This window comes from Mus musculus, chromosome Y, assembly GCF_000001635.26.
Source record: "Mus musculus strain C57BL/6J chromosome Y, GRCm38.p6 C57BL/6J".
Classification (NCBI taxonomy): Eukaryota; Metazoa; Chordata; class Mammalia; order Rodentia; family Muridae; genus Mus; species Mus musculus.
Genome location: NC_000087.7, coordinates 35,052,202 through 35,067,008, shown reverse-complemented (window position 1 = coordinate 35,067,008; position 14,807 = coordinate 35,052,202).

The following is a 14,807-nucleotide window of genomic DNA, read 5'->3' as shown; positions in this document are numbered from 1 at the left end:
TAGAGTTATTTTGAGACCTGACCCTCCTGACCAAGGGAATTTCAGTCATTCTCCATGAAACCAAGAGACCTTTCAAAGTCCTCTACCAATAAGAAATGTGCTCACATCATCTATTTCAGTCCAAAGGGAAATACATGCAATCACAATGTCCCAAGTGAGCCTCACACCTCTAATAAATGCTCAAGGAAAGAGAAAAATGTCCACACCTACACCAGGAGCTCAAGGATATTTGCCATTCCAAGAATAGGATCTTGTGAGTTCCATACATACTCAAGACATGGTAGAAATTCCTGAGTCTTCCAAAAGGCCTTTCGCTTCTGCACATACAGGAAGTGAACTAGAACCATCAGCATCTTCCACAGGCAGTCTGAGACCTTCTCAATCTTTCAAAGGGCGACTTAGAGTGGACACCATACCAGTTAACACTCTGAACTCTAAAGAAGAGGGTCCTCAGCATCCCTCCAAATTCAGAAAATTTGAGCTGCCCCAAACTTTATAGGAGACTATTAGATCTTCCCTATCACCTCAGGAGGATCAGCCTTCTTCCCCAACTAAACAAGATACTATAGATTCTTACCCCCCTACACAAAAGCCTGTTGGTCCTTCTTCATGCCAGCATAAGTCTCTAGAAATTTTCAAATGCCAAAAATCCTCTGGGTTCTAATTCATATTCAAAAGGCTCCATGGAAGCTGTTTTGCCCATCAAGCTGTCTATGACACCTGAAAATTCTATACAGAAGTTGTTATCCACTTTTCCATCTGAAGAAAAGTTTCTTGGAACTACCACTAGTACACAAGGAGGTCAAGAAATTTGACTACCTGCCCATGGGGATTTTATACCTTATACACCTATCCATGATGCTCTAAGGAGATGCCACTTTCATTAGTAGACAGGGAGGTAGTGAAATTTCACTACCTGCCTATGAGGCTCTTAGATCTTTTACACTTGTCCATGATGCTCTAGAAGAAACCATATCTACACAGGTATCTCTAGGGCCTTCCCCTCATTTTAAAGCCAAGGTTAAGACTTGCACAATTACAAAAGACATATTAAGACCTTCCCCATCTGTGCAGAAGGTCATAGGATTTGTGATATTTGAACAAGGTGCTTTACAATTATCTCCATCTACCCAAGAGTGTTTCTTTTCCATGCCTTCTCTGGTAGGAAGTAGTAGACATTTTCCCTCTACCAAAATAATACAGTCATCCAGTTTATAGAAGAAGAAAAAAAAACAGGTTAAGATTTGATCTTTCTAACAAAGGAGACTACAGAACATTTTCTAAAAAAAAAAAAAAAAAAAAAAGGGGGGGGGGAGACTTGAAACATCCCCTGATGCCAAAGAAACATCAAAAGCTACAATTTCTCCTCAGGTGAGTCTCACATCTTCAGTCTACCAAAGGGCGTGTTGGACAATCCATATTTCCCCAAAAAGGCTCAAGATTATCTAACCAAAAGGCTCTTATGTGTTTACTATCTGGCCCAGGAAATTTCTTCATCTTTCTCAAATGATGCAGAACATTTTGACCATGCTTAAGGTAATTTGTCCTTTTGCAAATCAGACTTCAGGACTACACAATCTCCTTTGTGAAATCAAGGGCCTGAGGGAAAGTCCACATCTAAAAAAATCATCTAGAACTTGTCTTTAGCCCAAACACACCAGAAAATTTTCATATCTTCTAAAGTATCTAAAAACGCTTCTGACTAAAACATTATTGTTGTAGGATATTTACCATCTGCTCTAGGATATGTGAGACCATCATTATTTAACCATGGGCATCTAGAAACTTTGTCACCTATGCAAAGGTGTTTTGGTTTTTCAGGATTTTTCCCAGTATATCTGGGTGCCCATGGAACTACAGAACTTTGTCATCTGGCCAAGGTGTTTAGAAAAATATTCCATCTTCAAAAAGTTATTCAGGACATTCACTCCACCTTCCAGGAGATCTGGATCTTTCCTCATCAGCACAATGAGTTTCAGGACATGGAATCTCAACTCATGAGTTTTCAGGAATTTTGATGTCCTTGCAAAGGCCTGTGGATTGTTCCACAACTACCCAGAGTACAGCTGCTACTTCACCAAGTACTCAAGAGAATTTATTACCATTGTTATCTCTCCAAAGTAAACTCAGAACCTGCCAACCTGCCCAAGAGATGGTAGGAACTTTGCTACTTAGACCAGGATCCCTGCCAATTTCCCCTTCAGCCATTGTAGCTCCTGGACCCAAACAGGTGGCTTCAGAGCCTGTGTGCCTTTCACCATTATATCATGATATGCCATTAAATTCCATGCACATTCATGGAGTTCTAGATTTATCTCAGTATGACTCAGATTCTCCCCTAAATGTAATGTCACTCACCCAATGGCAACAGGGAACACCCTCATCCTCAGAATGAAGTGTAGCACTTTTGTCTTCTGTTCAAGGGAGTGTGGGAATATCCTTAACTGCACAACAGACTCCAGAACTCACCACATCTAAACAGGGAACTCTCATTCTCTTTCTTGACCAGGTGATATGGCAACTTCCTCATTTTCTAAGGTTTATAAAGGACATTTGCCATCTGTGGATGTGGATATGTGGACATATTTATATCCTCAGAAATCTCCAGGACATTTGAAAAATGTCTCTGTTTTTCCAAAAAACATGCTCTCTGGCTAGGATCCTGTAGCAATTTCCTTACCTGCTATTTCTACTGAGGCTTTGGTATCATCATCATCATCATCATCATGCCAAGGGCATCAAGGTTCTTTGCTATCTACCTAGGATGGTGGAAAAGACTCACTTACTGCACCAAATGCTCAGAAAATTTACTCATTTTCTTCCCAGGCCTTAGAAACTTTGGTAAATATCCAAGGACCACTGCCCACTTACACACCTTCTAAACAGACTCTGCATTCTTCACCATCTACACTAGGTATTTCCATTTGCAAAGAACTCTTCAAATGTCATCACTGGCACAAGGGACCCTAGAGTCTTTTATATCATCCCAAAAGGAAGGGACAAAATACAAATAAGAAAAAGACATTCTGAGACAGTCTATATACCACAGGGGACTGTAGAACCATCAAGACGTAAAACTGGGCCTTTAGGATCTACTCAAGGTGCTCATAGGATGGCTCAAATATTTCCATCTAATAAAGGGGCTGAAAAATATTCTTTATCTCTTAGAAGGACTATGGGACTACCCAAATCTGAAACTAGGACTCTAAAATTTCACCATCTGAACCAGGACCTGTGAAAAATTTCAGTTCTTTTCAGAAGGCTTATACATTTTCTCTATCTATGCAAGATACCCGATGACATCCACCATCTGAAACAGAGGCTATGATATCTTCTCCCTCTACCCAGGGAACTAAGGAAACATTGTTATCTTCCAAAGGGAATGTGAAACCTTCATCATCTGCACCACCATCATCTCCTCACACTACAACAGGAAATCTAACAATTGTCAGTTGTAAACAAAGACCTCTAGAACAATCTGTACTGTCCAGGGGACTTAAGGTTTTTTAGTTATACCACAGGGAAATTAGAGCGTTCAGCATCTTTCCAGAAGAAGCTAGGGCACTCATCATACATAGTAGAATATCTGTATACCTTGCCATGTTTCCAAGGAACTACAGATCCTTTGCCTCCTACAGGGGTTATGCTAACTCCCAAATTTGAAAATAGGAAGTCAGAAAAATTTCCATCTGAAAAAAGATCTTCTTCATCCACCAGGACATAAAAACAAACAAACAAACAAACACACACACACACACACACACACACACACACACACACACACACACACACACACACACACACACACACACAAACCCCAAAAACCAAAAAATCTCAACAACATTGTCATATTCCCAAGTGAAAGTGAAATCCTCAACTTCTCTATGATGTTCTCAGAAACTTCCACAAACTAGCAAACTATATCAGGCAATTCAATAACTGTGAGATGTAAGAAAACAACTCTAGAACACTTGATACCTGTCCAAGAAACTATGGGTGCTTTGCCATCTTTCCCAGGGTTTTTTAGAACATTCGGCATCTTTCCAAAAGAAGCTAGGGAACTCAACACACATGGTAGAATCTCAGGAAAACTCACCATCTGTTCAAGGGACTACAGGCCTTTTGCCACATCCTTCAAGTCATACAGGACATTCACAATATGACCAATGATCTCAGGAGTCTTATTTTGTAGTCCCAAGGATCTAGCACATTTGCTATCTACCAAACTTAGCATATATGTTGAGGCTTCTATAGGCCTTTCAGCATATACTCAACAGTCTTTTGATCAGTCATCATCGTCCCAAGAGATTCTGGGAATATCAGATTCTGCCCAGTGTACTCATAAACATTTGTCTTCATTCTCAGGTTCTTGGGGAATGTCTTCATGTATGCTAAGGGCAACAGAAACATTGCAACATGTCCCAAAGCCCCATGGCCATTTCTCACCAACACAAGCTAGTCGAGCCCCTCCATATCTTTGCGGACACTTGTCACAACTTCCCTATATCCATAAGCAACTCTTGAGCTGAATGTATCTGCACAAATTTCTTCATTACACTCATCATCTACTCAGGTGTCTGGACAATCTTACCTGAATTCAGAATCCATGTAGGGACATCCCATAGCTGCCCAGGGAGTTGAAGAAATTTTCCCATGTAGCCCGGAGACTCTAGGTTACAAAGAAAGTGATAAGCAGGAACAAGGACATTTCCAGTCTGTTCAAGTACTTCTGGGAATTTTTGACCTGCAGAAGGAAGGTTAGGATCTTTTTCATCTGCACAAAGGGTTCTGGGAACTTCTCTATCTGCCTAAGGGTCTCTGTACACACCCAAACAAGAACCTTTAGGTACTCTGTCTTCTCTACCAAATTCGTTCAAACATCCATCTAATTACTAGAGGGCTCTCACATTTTCTCCATCTGCTCAACTTACAATGCTCATCATGTTAGCCACAGACTAATGAATATGTTCTCTCTAGCCAGGAAAATCAGGAGAAGTTTTTGTATTTCCCAAGTTATCCAGAACACTACCTATCTGCACCAGGTGGTCAGGGATATCCACTATCTATCACTGTAAATGTAGAACATTTGCTAACTTCTTAAGGGTAAAAGAAAAATTGCACAGTTGCAATTGGAAATTTGCATGTGCAAAGTTCTGTGTCATCCATCCAAAGGTATCCAGAACCTTCGACTGATTCAACAGGTATATTGGGATTGGGACAATGTAAACACAAAGAGACTACCATGGGCCCTTTGCCTAGAGTGAAAGAGGATGTCAGATCTTCTAAATCTGTTTTGCTTACTCTAGGAAGTTTTCCATCATCACCTCAAGAACCTGGCAGAAATTCATTTTTTTACTCAAGGAGGTGTAGAAATATTCCCATCTGTTCCAGGGAATCAAGTATATTCGCAATCAATCCAGGGGGCCTGACACATTCCATCTTAACCCAGGCAATGACACATCACTCAGGACCTGCTGAAGGGGCTCTACTGCATTCAGCTTTTTCTCCAGCAGAATCAGAAGCAAATGAATATTCTCCATCTTTCTGAGGGACTTCAGACAGCTCCAGATGTGCTGGACTGCATCTGAATCTTACTATATCACTACATGTGCCACCATCATCTTTGAGATCTGAGCAAGGAACTGTGGGATTCTTGTCTATCGCAAGAAAGAAGTCTGAAAGTGACTAAAACTAAAGACATGATTCTAGGGTCTTCCTTGTATTCTCAGGGCACTGAGGGGGCATTGTTTATCTGCACAAGCCACAGTAGGAAAGTACATATCTGTAAAGCAGACTGTGGGAACTTTGCCTCCCACCCCAAGACGATTGGGGTCTATGCAAAATACTCAAGTGCTACCAGAATCTATGTCAATTGATCAAAGGCCTCTGGAAATTTCTTCATCTTCACAAGGAACTGTAGGTTCTTCATCTTCCCAAGAGGTTTTTGGACATTTCTGTTCTGCCTAAGGGTCTCCTAAACTGCCCACATCTAAACAGTGGACTGCACAAAATGTTTCATAAGCTCAAGATAGTTTGAATGCTCCAACTTCTTTGCAGACAGTTATGAATTTTCGCCAACTGTCCAAAATTTTGCACAAAAATCCCCAGCTTTCCCAAGGGAAACTGGACATTTCCTACCTTTCCAGAAATCTCAAGAATACTTTTGTCCTTAACCATCAGATGTAGGACATTGCCCACCTCTACTGGGTTCTCAGGAGCATCTTGTACCTCCTACAGTGGTTCTAGAAGCTTTTCCATCTTTTCAAAAGCCCCCAAAAATTTCCAGGGCAAAAGAGGGAACTTTATGCATATAAAGTTATTTTTTCTTCAACCAAAGAAATCTAGAAAATTCAACAGGTTTCACAGGGATATTGTCACAATATAAAGAATCACAGAGTATTTTAGGACATTTTCAAAGAGTGAGAGAAGATGTAACATCTTCTCAGACTACTTCATCAGCTCTAGGAACTTTGCCACCATGACCTCCAAAAATTGGTAGACAATAACATTGTACCAAGGAGATGCAGAGACCTTCCCATTTGGCCAAGGGAATCCAGTACCTTTGTAATCTGCCCAGGGACCTCTGAAACTTTCTATCTCAGCATAGGCAATGATGAATACATCACAATGTTCTGAATGTTCTCATAATCCTCTGGGTCTTTTTTCCACTTAACAAGTGACTCCAGCATCTTCTGATTATTCTCATGAAAGTTTGAGTCCCTTTCTCTCTGCAAAGAGGACCTTATATCTGTCCACATGTCCACAAAGGTATATACAACAATCTACAACTTCCCAAAAGCTCTCAAATCCTTCTTTACATAAACAATGTATAGGAACTCAGTCCACATCTACACACTACACAGTAGCAGACTCACCATATTCCTCAGTGTGTCAGTGATATACCCACCCTACTCAAAATATTGCAAGGATTTTGAGATCTGACCAAGAATCTCTGAGTATTTTGGCAACTGCACAAGGCTCTGTAGATCCTTTGCCATCTTCCTAGGGGACTCTAGAATATTCCTCATTTGCATCAGGTGCACAAAAAAAATTCAACAGCTATCTCAGGATATGTGATATACAATGACTCACTTCTGGCACTTGCAATTTTTCCCCAACTTATTTCATTACTTTCTTCCCTAATCCTTTTGATTCCTTTCCTTACACAGAAGAACCTTTAGATCTCTCTAAACCTACAGAGGGGCCTTTGACTTCATATCAGGGACCAAATGAGTATTTGAATACTCCACAAAGGGTACAAAAAACAGATCCAACTGCTTCAGATATGTCAGGTTCTTCCAAAGGATCCATGGCAATTTCTTTATCTGGACAGGGAACCCTAGGATCTCTATGATCTACCCTAGAGCTTTTGACAATGTCCCTATCTGTTAACGTGAATCCAGGACCTTTGTTATCTGTTCAAAAAGCTGGAGGCCCTTGCCTGTCCTTTAGAGGAGAATATGAAAGGTTGCACCTGTACAAAACACAAGCCAGGAATAGCAAATATTACACCAGGAGCTTTGGAATTTTCAGCATCTACCATAGTGCATCTAGGATCACCTTTATCTGTCCAATTATATTTGAGAGTGTCACAACCTTTCGTATTGAGTCAGAGACCTTCCCTGTCTTGTCATGGTGTAGTAGGAACATCAACATCTGCCCAACGGCCTTCAGAAACTTCCTTGTTATCCCAAGAGTCTCCAGGACCTTGTTAGAAAAATGCGGCTTTAGGATATTCACCATCTGATCCTAAGATCTTGGACTTTCTAATTCTGCGAAGGAAAAACTAGAAACAATGCCAAGTATGCAAAACTGTGAGGAAATACCATCTGTCACCGAAGAGATCATAGAATATTTGTCAGCCACATAAAATTCTCCCAGATTACCAGTTTCTTCAACACTTAGTCCAGAGTTGGAAGAATCTCTGCCATGTAACCAATCTGTTTCTAAGAGTTCAGAATCGGGGGCAGGGTCTCTAGAATCTTTGCTATCTGTTCCAGGGTCTCTGTGTCTTATGAAACACAATGTAGATGGGCTGAGCCCTTTAGTATCTGATCAAGGGATCCTTGGAACACCAACATTAGCCCAGGAATATCTAGAACTTTCTCAACTAGCTAAGGGGATTCTAGAACCTATGCCATCTAGAAAAGACACTGTGGGTACTTCCTTTTCAACAGAATTTCCCAGACTGTCACTTTGTACAGACAGGGACTTAATTCCAACCCCTTCTCATGAAGATGGCCAGATAGTTACTCTTATCAGAGGAAGAGCCCGAGTACTTCCAATTCTAACCAAAGGACATTGAAACATGTCTCATTTTCAGAAGGAGATATCAGATACTGCCTCTCAGAACTTGATGTTTTAAAATGCATCTCTTCTGCCAATGGTAGCCTCACATCTTCCAAGTATGCTGAAAGGAATCCAGTCCTACCTCTACTCCTCCAAGAAGCATCTCCCCCTTTTAATCTTCACAATTGAGTTTCACATCTAGCATTCCTTATAAGAAAGATCTCAGTTATTCTCCTCATTCAAGGGGTTGTCCCAAAAATTCTATACTGCAAAAAATAAGACTAATGTTTTCCTCTGTAGATCAAGCAGGCCTGAAACCTGTCCTCTAAAAAGATGCTAGGTGGAAACACTGCCACTATTCCAAAATGCTGGTAAGATCTTGCACTTCTAAGAAAAAAAGTTGCAAATCTTAAAACTGTGACTACCATAACCCTCACTACTTCTGATACTGCTAAAGGAGCCTTTGGATGCTCACCATCTCATGAGGAGGGCCTCAGAAGTCCTCCACCATACCAAGGTGAATACAGACCATCCAAATCTATTTTATCTTATCAGAAACGGACCGTTCTGAACAATGGGACAGTCAAGCTTCCCATTCAGAACATGAGAGTGGCAAACCATGATCCATGCCTAGAGAAAAGTGCACATAAACCACCCTATTCCTCATGAAGAGAGCCTCAGACATTTCATGTCTCCTCATGAGATTCTCTGAAATGCTACTTTTAATAGGAGGAGAGAGAGTAGTGCCTCTAATACCCAAATAGCCCTGTAAACTTCTCCTGCAGAACAAGAAGGCATTGAGTTATCTCCAGATGGAGAAAGTCCCCATAGAGGTGTCAAATTCTTGTCATCACCCCAAGAGGATATCAACCACCCTGTTTTTACTAAGTAGTGCTCAAAACATGTATCTACTGCCAAAGAGAGAGAAACACATAACTTCCATTAATACAAAAATGGGAGCCCACAGCATTGGCTATTTTCCTAGTGGGATTCATACATCCATGAATTCCAAATGGAGGTGCCACTTCATTCCCTGTTATGCAAAGTAATTACACGTAACATCTCAAACACAGGACATGATACTTGCTCTCTCTTGCCCAGGGAGAAAACAATCATTACAATGTGAATTTGGGTGTCCCTTTGTGACCCTTCTGTCCTAGGAGGCCACAAATATATACATCATATCAAAATCAATTTCAAAAGGATCACGGAGCAAAAGGGGAGCTGTAGTTCTTTCTTCTCCCCTAAAAGGGAAAGTCAGACCATATCAGTCTGAGCATTGTGAACTCAGACTTTTCAGTTCTCACCAAAGGGACATTGGCTATGTGTCCTCTTTCAGTAAGGCTCAGAATGCTTTAGCCTGAAAGAGGCAGGATCTCAAATGCCCAATCTAAAAAAAATGTGCTTCACAGATGCTTTCTATGAAAAAAGAGATATCATAAATGCTCTAGGAAGCTTATGACTTAATCCTCACTCCCGAATTACTCCTTTGACCCAAGGACACACCAGAACTTTACAGCTTGCCAAATGGATCCTGTAAGGCAGTCCTTCTCAAGAGGGTGGCCAGTGCCCTTCTCTCTTTTACCCTGGCATTTTCAGTTCTTTTTTTGACCCACAGGGTGCTCTGTTTTTCCCTTTCTTTGCCCCTTATGAGCAACATGAGTTTAGAACTTTAACTTCTCATCAACCATCTCTACATCTTACAATTTCTACTCCTAGCTGCTTCAGATGCACATTGAAACATCACATATGTCCCTTGGACTAAAAGTACAAACAAACCTCCCTTCTGATTAAGAGTATCTAACAATTTGTAGCCATAAGCTATATAATTTCCAGCTCATGTAGAATAGTATGTAGAATAGTATGTGCTTCTTCTGATCATTGAGGACCTAGACTAACTAGATCTGATGTAATCCATGACAAATCGATTTCCTTGATATACGGTGCATTGAGTGCTCCTTTTTCTGATCCTCTGACCTCATTACCTCAGTCCAAGGATCTGGACCCATTTGCTTCAATGGCTGGAGTCTAAGAGTAGCCAGCAATTTCATAAACCCAGGACATATACTTATATGTTGTCCAGTAGAAACAAGTAAGCCTTGCCATGTTCAGAAGTAGGCAGCTGATTTACCAGGAGAAATAGCTGGGAAGTTCCTCCTAGCATACTGACGATTGATTATGCTGTTGCATGGCCTGCATGATATTCATATTCTGGGTTCCCAGGAAGCCTCGATAATGAAATATTCCAAATATTCCTCCCAAAATTGACCTTTTATCTTGAAAAGATACAAGAGTGTTTGATATTTCTGCTTTCCCAAATGTGGTATGAGACTTTCTACCTCTAATGGATGCTATTTTTAATAGGTTATTTGTGGATAAATCAACATTTTCCTCCTTTCAAAGGGTCCTCCAAATTGTGTTTCTTTGAGAGAACCCTAAGATGTATTCCCCTATGCTTGAAGTGGGGTGTAATGCACTCTCCATGACTCAAGGATATGTGAGGTGCAATTGCTCTAAACCAGTAATCCAAATACAGATATTTTTCTCTATTAATTTTTAGACTTACAGCTTAAGAACCACAGATCATCCAAAATACTGTATACCAAAGGGTCTTCTGATCTGCCCATGCTGAAATAGGTATTCTCAGATTTTACCCAATTCCCTAAGTGACCTTAAACTAAGCTGTCTAGAACCAATGTGCTGGAGCTGCAAAAATGGCTCAGCAGTTAAGAGCACAGAATGCTTTTCCATAGGTCCTGAGTTGAAAACCAAGAAAACACATGGTGGCTCACAACAATCTAAAATGGGACCTGATGCCACCTTATGGTGTGTTTGAAGGCAGTGACAGTACAAACATATACATGAAATTGAATATATGTGCCTCACAACTTCCTTCAATAACCTAACAGTGGTTCAGACATACCCATTCTACATCAAATATGTTAGAAACTCACCAGTGTTGAAGGCTGCATTGACTCATGAGAACCAAAATTTTCAGACATTCTTTAATTGCCCTCAGAATTATCACTTCAGAACAAAGGTGTCATATAGGTCCTCAATGAATGAAGATATCCGGAGACATATGACATGAGAAGCAAGACTTCAGACTTCAACAACATCTTAATTTGGCCACAAATATGGCTCTTTAATATCACCATGCATTAGCATTGATGAATTCACAATGGGGCTTCAGATGTACCCCACCAGAACCGTGATAATTTATATTTCAAGCATAAATAGCAACTCCGTCAAGTCACACAACCTTAGAAGTAAAGTATCCCATGATTTTAAGGGGGCTGACCCCCAGTTGGATTATCTTTTGAAGAAGGCCTTAGCCTTACTTCCTCTAAACATAGTAGTCCCTGACATTAAGGATATGACAAAGGGGTCTGCTGACCTTGAATAAAAACACTTTGTTCTTTCTCTGTCTGCACTGGAGGGGTCTGAGGCATGTCCCTCTGATGAAGAAAGTATAGAACTGACATTTGAGAGTAAGGAGTGTGTCTCATACATTCAAGTACAGATCTGGTGTGCTTAAAACTAAACCGTTGGTACCAAGAATTCACAGGAGTTTCACTCTTTGTTCATGGCTTACTCAGGTCTACCATTCAACTAATATAGACCAGAGATTCTCTCTCAGAAATTATTGTTTAGGGGATACACCTTTCAATACCAATAAACTCAGAGAAGTCTGGTTTCAAGTCCCATGGCCAATGAATAAAAACTTCAGCCTAGATCCAAGGTCATCTCTCTTTAAGTTGCTCATCATAAAGGTAATTGTCATCAACACCCATACTTCTGTGGCCTATTGTAAGTATAAATAGGGAACAGATCCAGGAACTTTGAGCAGTCTTGTCAGAACAAACCTCAGAGTGCTGTCAACTGTGCAGTAGAGTCCTCAGGGATAAGAATTTTCTAGAGTTCTCTGAAAATGTGGATTTAAGGAGTGCCTGGTCCAACCTCCTCTACAGAAGGTAAACAGTTATACTCCCCTACTGTCCAACAGGATCAAGGGACTTACTTGATTCCACAGTTATGGTGTTTCCCTTCCTGTGATGATTGAGGTCTTAAAAATCACCCCTTTGAGTCAATGGGCTCTCATAAAAAATAATTTCTGTTCGGGAACCTATGGGATATTTTACCTCTGACAAGGAGCATTTTTCTCCCTCTGGTCACATTTCAGATAAATCAAGTCGAGGAGGCCAATCCTGGGACCTTATGCCACTTCCTTGACTTCAGTCACATGACATGGTGTGAAATCATCATTCTAACACAGTTCTGGTGGTTGAACATAATTCTTAGGAGGCAATCATGCTGAAGACAGTAGCTCAAGCTTTTCATGAATCATGGTATCAATATTTGGTGTCTTGCTAATTCTGCTAAAGATATGGATACTCCAGAATGTGAAGAACCATTAGGTGTGGCAAAGGAGGACCTTATGAGTTAAGGTAAGCAATTTTTTGTACAAACTATTATGGAGATTTTCATACTCTGATCATCTCTCTTGTTACAAGGACAACACCACCTCCTTTCTCCCCAAGTAATACTTACTCCATCTGTCTTAGATTAAGGAGTCATCAGATCTTACCCTGAAGCAAAGCGAGTCTCTGATTATACCAGTTTGTCCAAAGGAGTTTTGGACATACTTTTAGGTCGAGGAATCCCACACAACTTACTGATATTATGAACTGAACCTTAAATATATATACTAATGTTTCCCAGATTTTCCCTTCAGTTCAAGGTAAACTCTAGGTTCAAAAACTTTTCAATAAAGAATCTTTGACGTAAATACTCTGACAAGGAACAAATTTACATTTTATCTTTGAATTGGGGAAATATAGACACACCCTTCAGTTTGAAAGGTCTTAATACAAATTTTGTTGCTTAGGGAGCCTACTGAAAAGCCACTAACATGAAAACTAAAGTTGATGTTTATTTTCGCTTGTGGAAAATTTAAATCAACATCTCTTGACCATGCATATCTCAGAAAATTTACTTGTCTTAATAGAATCCTCAGGACTATTAGTCTAGGAGTTCCTAAAATTTCCAATGTTTCCTGGGTGGCCAGGCATGCTCAAATAAAGAAGGGATGTCAAGCAACTCTGAAATGATGTCCTGAGACATGACAGTAAATATATAAGCCCTATCCTAACTTCTATTTTTAAGCCTGTCACTTGAAATAGAGCAGTGCCCTCTTTGTTGGCTATGCCTGGCATGCTGCTTTACAGAGAACATAGAGCAAGAGGTTACCAAACAATTCGTAAGAAAAATGCTCTGATTGTTGGCAAACACACCTTAATTTCTCAGAACACATGTGTATTCTGAATTGTGAGTTCATTTGCACTTGATAAGCTGTTTTTGACATCTTCTTCAAATTCCAAAGATAAACATTTGCCTGAGGGATTCTGTGATCTTTCTTATCTTATTTATCCTCCCAACATATTCTCTTTCTCAAAAATGATATTCCTATATATGGTCAAAGTAGTTTTATCCCTAACTTATCAGGAAAATTTCCAAAAGTGACTCCTTCTGTAAACAGGTACCCTAGTTCACTCTGGTGTGAAGTCCCATAGTGATATTTCAAACTGGATCAAAGTACCTGTGCCATCTGTTTCCACACAAGTCAATAGAAATGAAATAACTTCATTAATTCTGCTTAGACCTGGATAATGAATAAAGTCAAAGAAGTATCCTAGCCAGCAACAGTCCTCAAAAGCCTTTGGAAGAAGGAATATGTTGCTTCCGTGTATCTCCTCAATGAACACAAACTATGAAAATAAAAAAAAAATAAAAAAACTCTGAATAAGAATTGAAAATTGATAATCATTGCTGGAAACATACTCCACTGTATAAGGTACCAGAGACCTTTACCTTGGACAGAAGTTTATATGGCAACGTCACAGTCTGCCTCAAGAAGTTTCTGTCCTCCTCTTGCAGTAGGGATTCAGAGATTTCCTTTCCTACTTGGGGCTCATATTTTCCAATGTTAACTTACTTTTTCTCACTAAACTTAATATAATGTCACAACTCTCCTAGGACTAACAAGGCCCTAGAACCTATTAGCAAAGTGTGGCCCAAAACATGTATTATTATACCTTACATTGAATATTCCTATTCCAACCATGTAGTTTTGAGCCTTTATTTCCTTAAAAGGCTTTTAGACCATGGGAGACTTATACCACTTATTCTACATAAAAGGGCATCTAACAATCCCTGTCTTCCCAGTAGGAGTATGGGTCTATTGTCTACTTCCATTTACCAAGTGGATTTTAAACATTCAGTTTCAGCAAAAGGGGCCTTTGGAAATCAAAATCTATTGAAAGGACTCTCAGAAGTAGCTTCTGTGTAGAAGGGGAGTTTCAGACCTCCACCCTCTGTACTAGGACACTTCAGATCCACCTCTGCAATTAAAGAACCAGCATAGATTCTCTACTGGATTTGCCTCACAAATACCCCGATCAACTAAGTTTTCTTTAAACATATCCCATTTGTCCAAGATATCCAAACAACACATATGT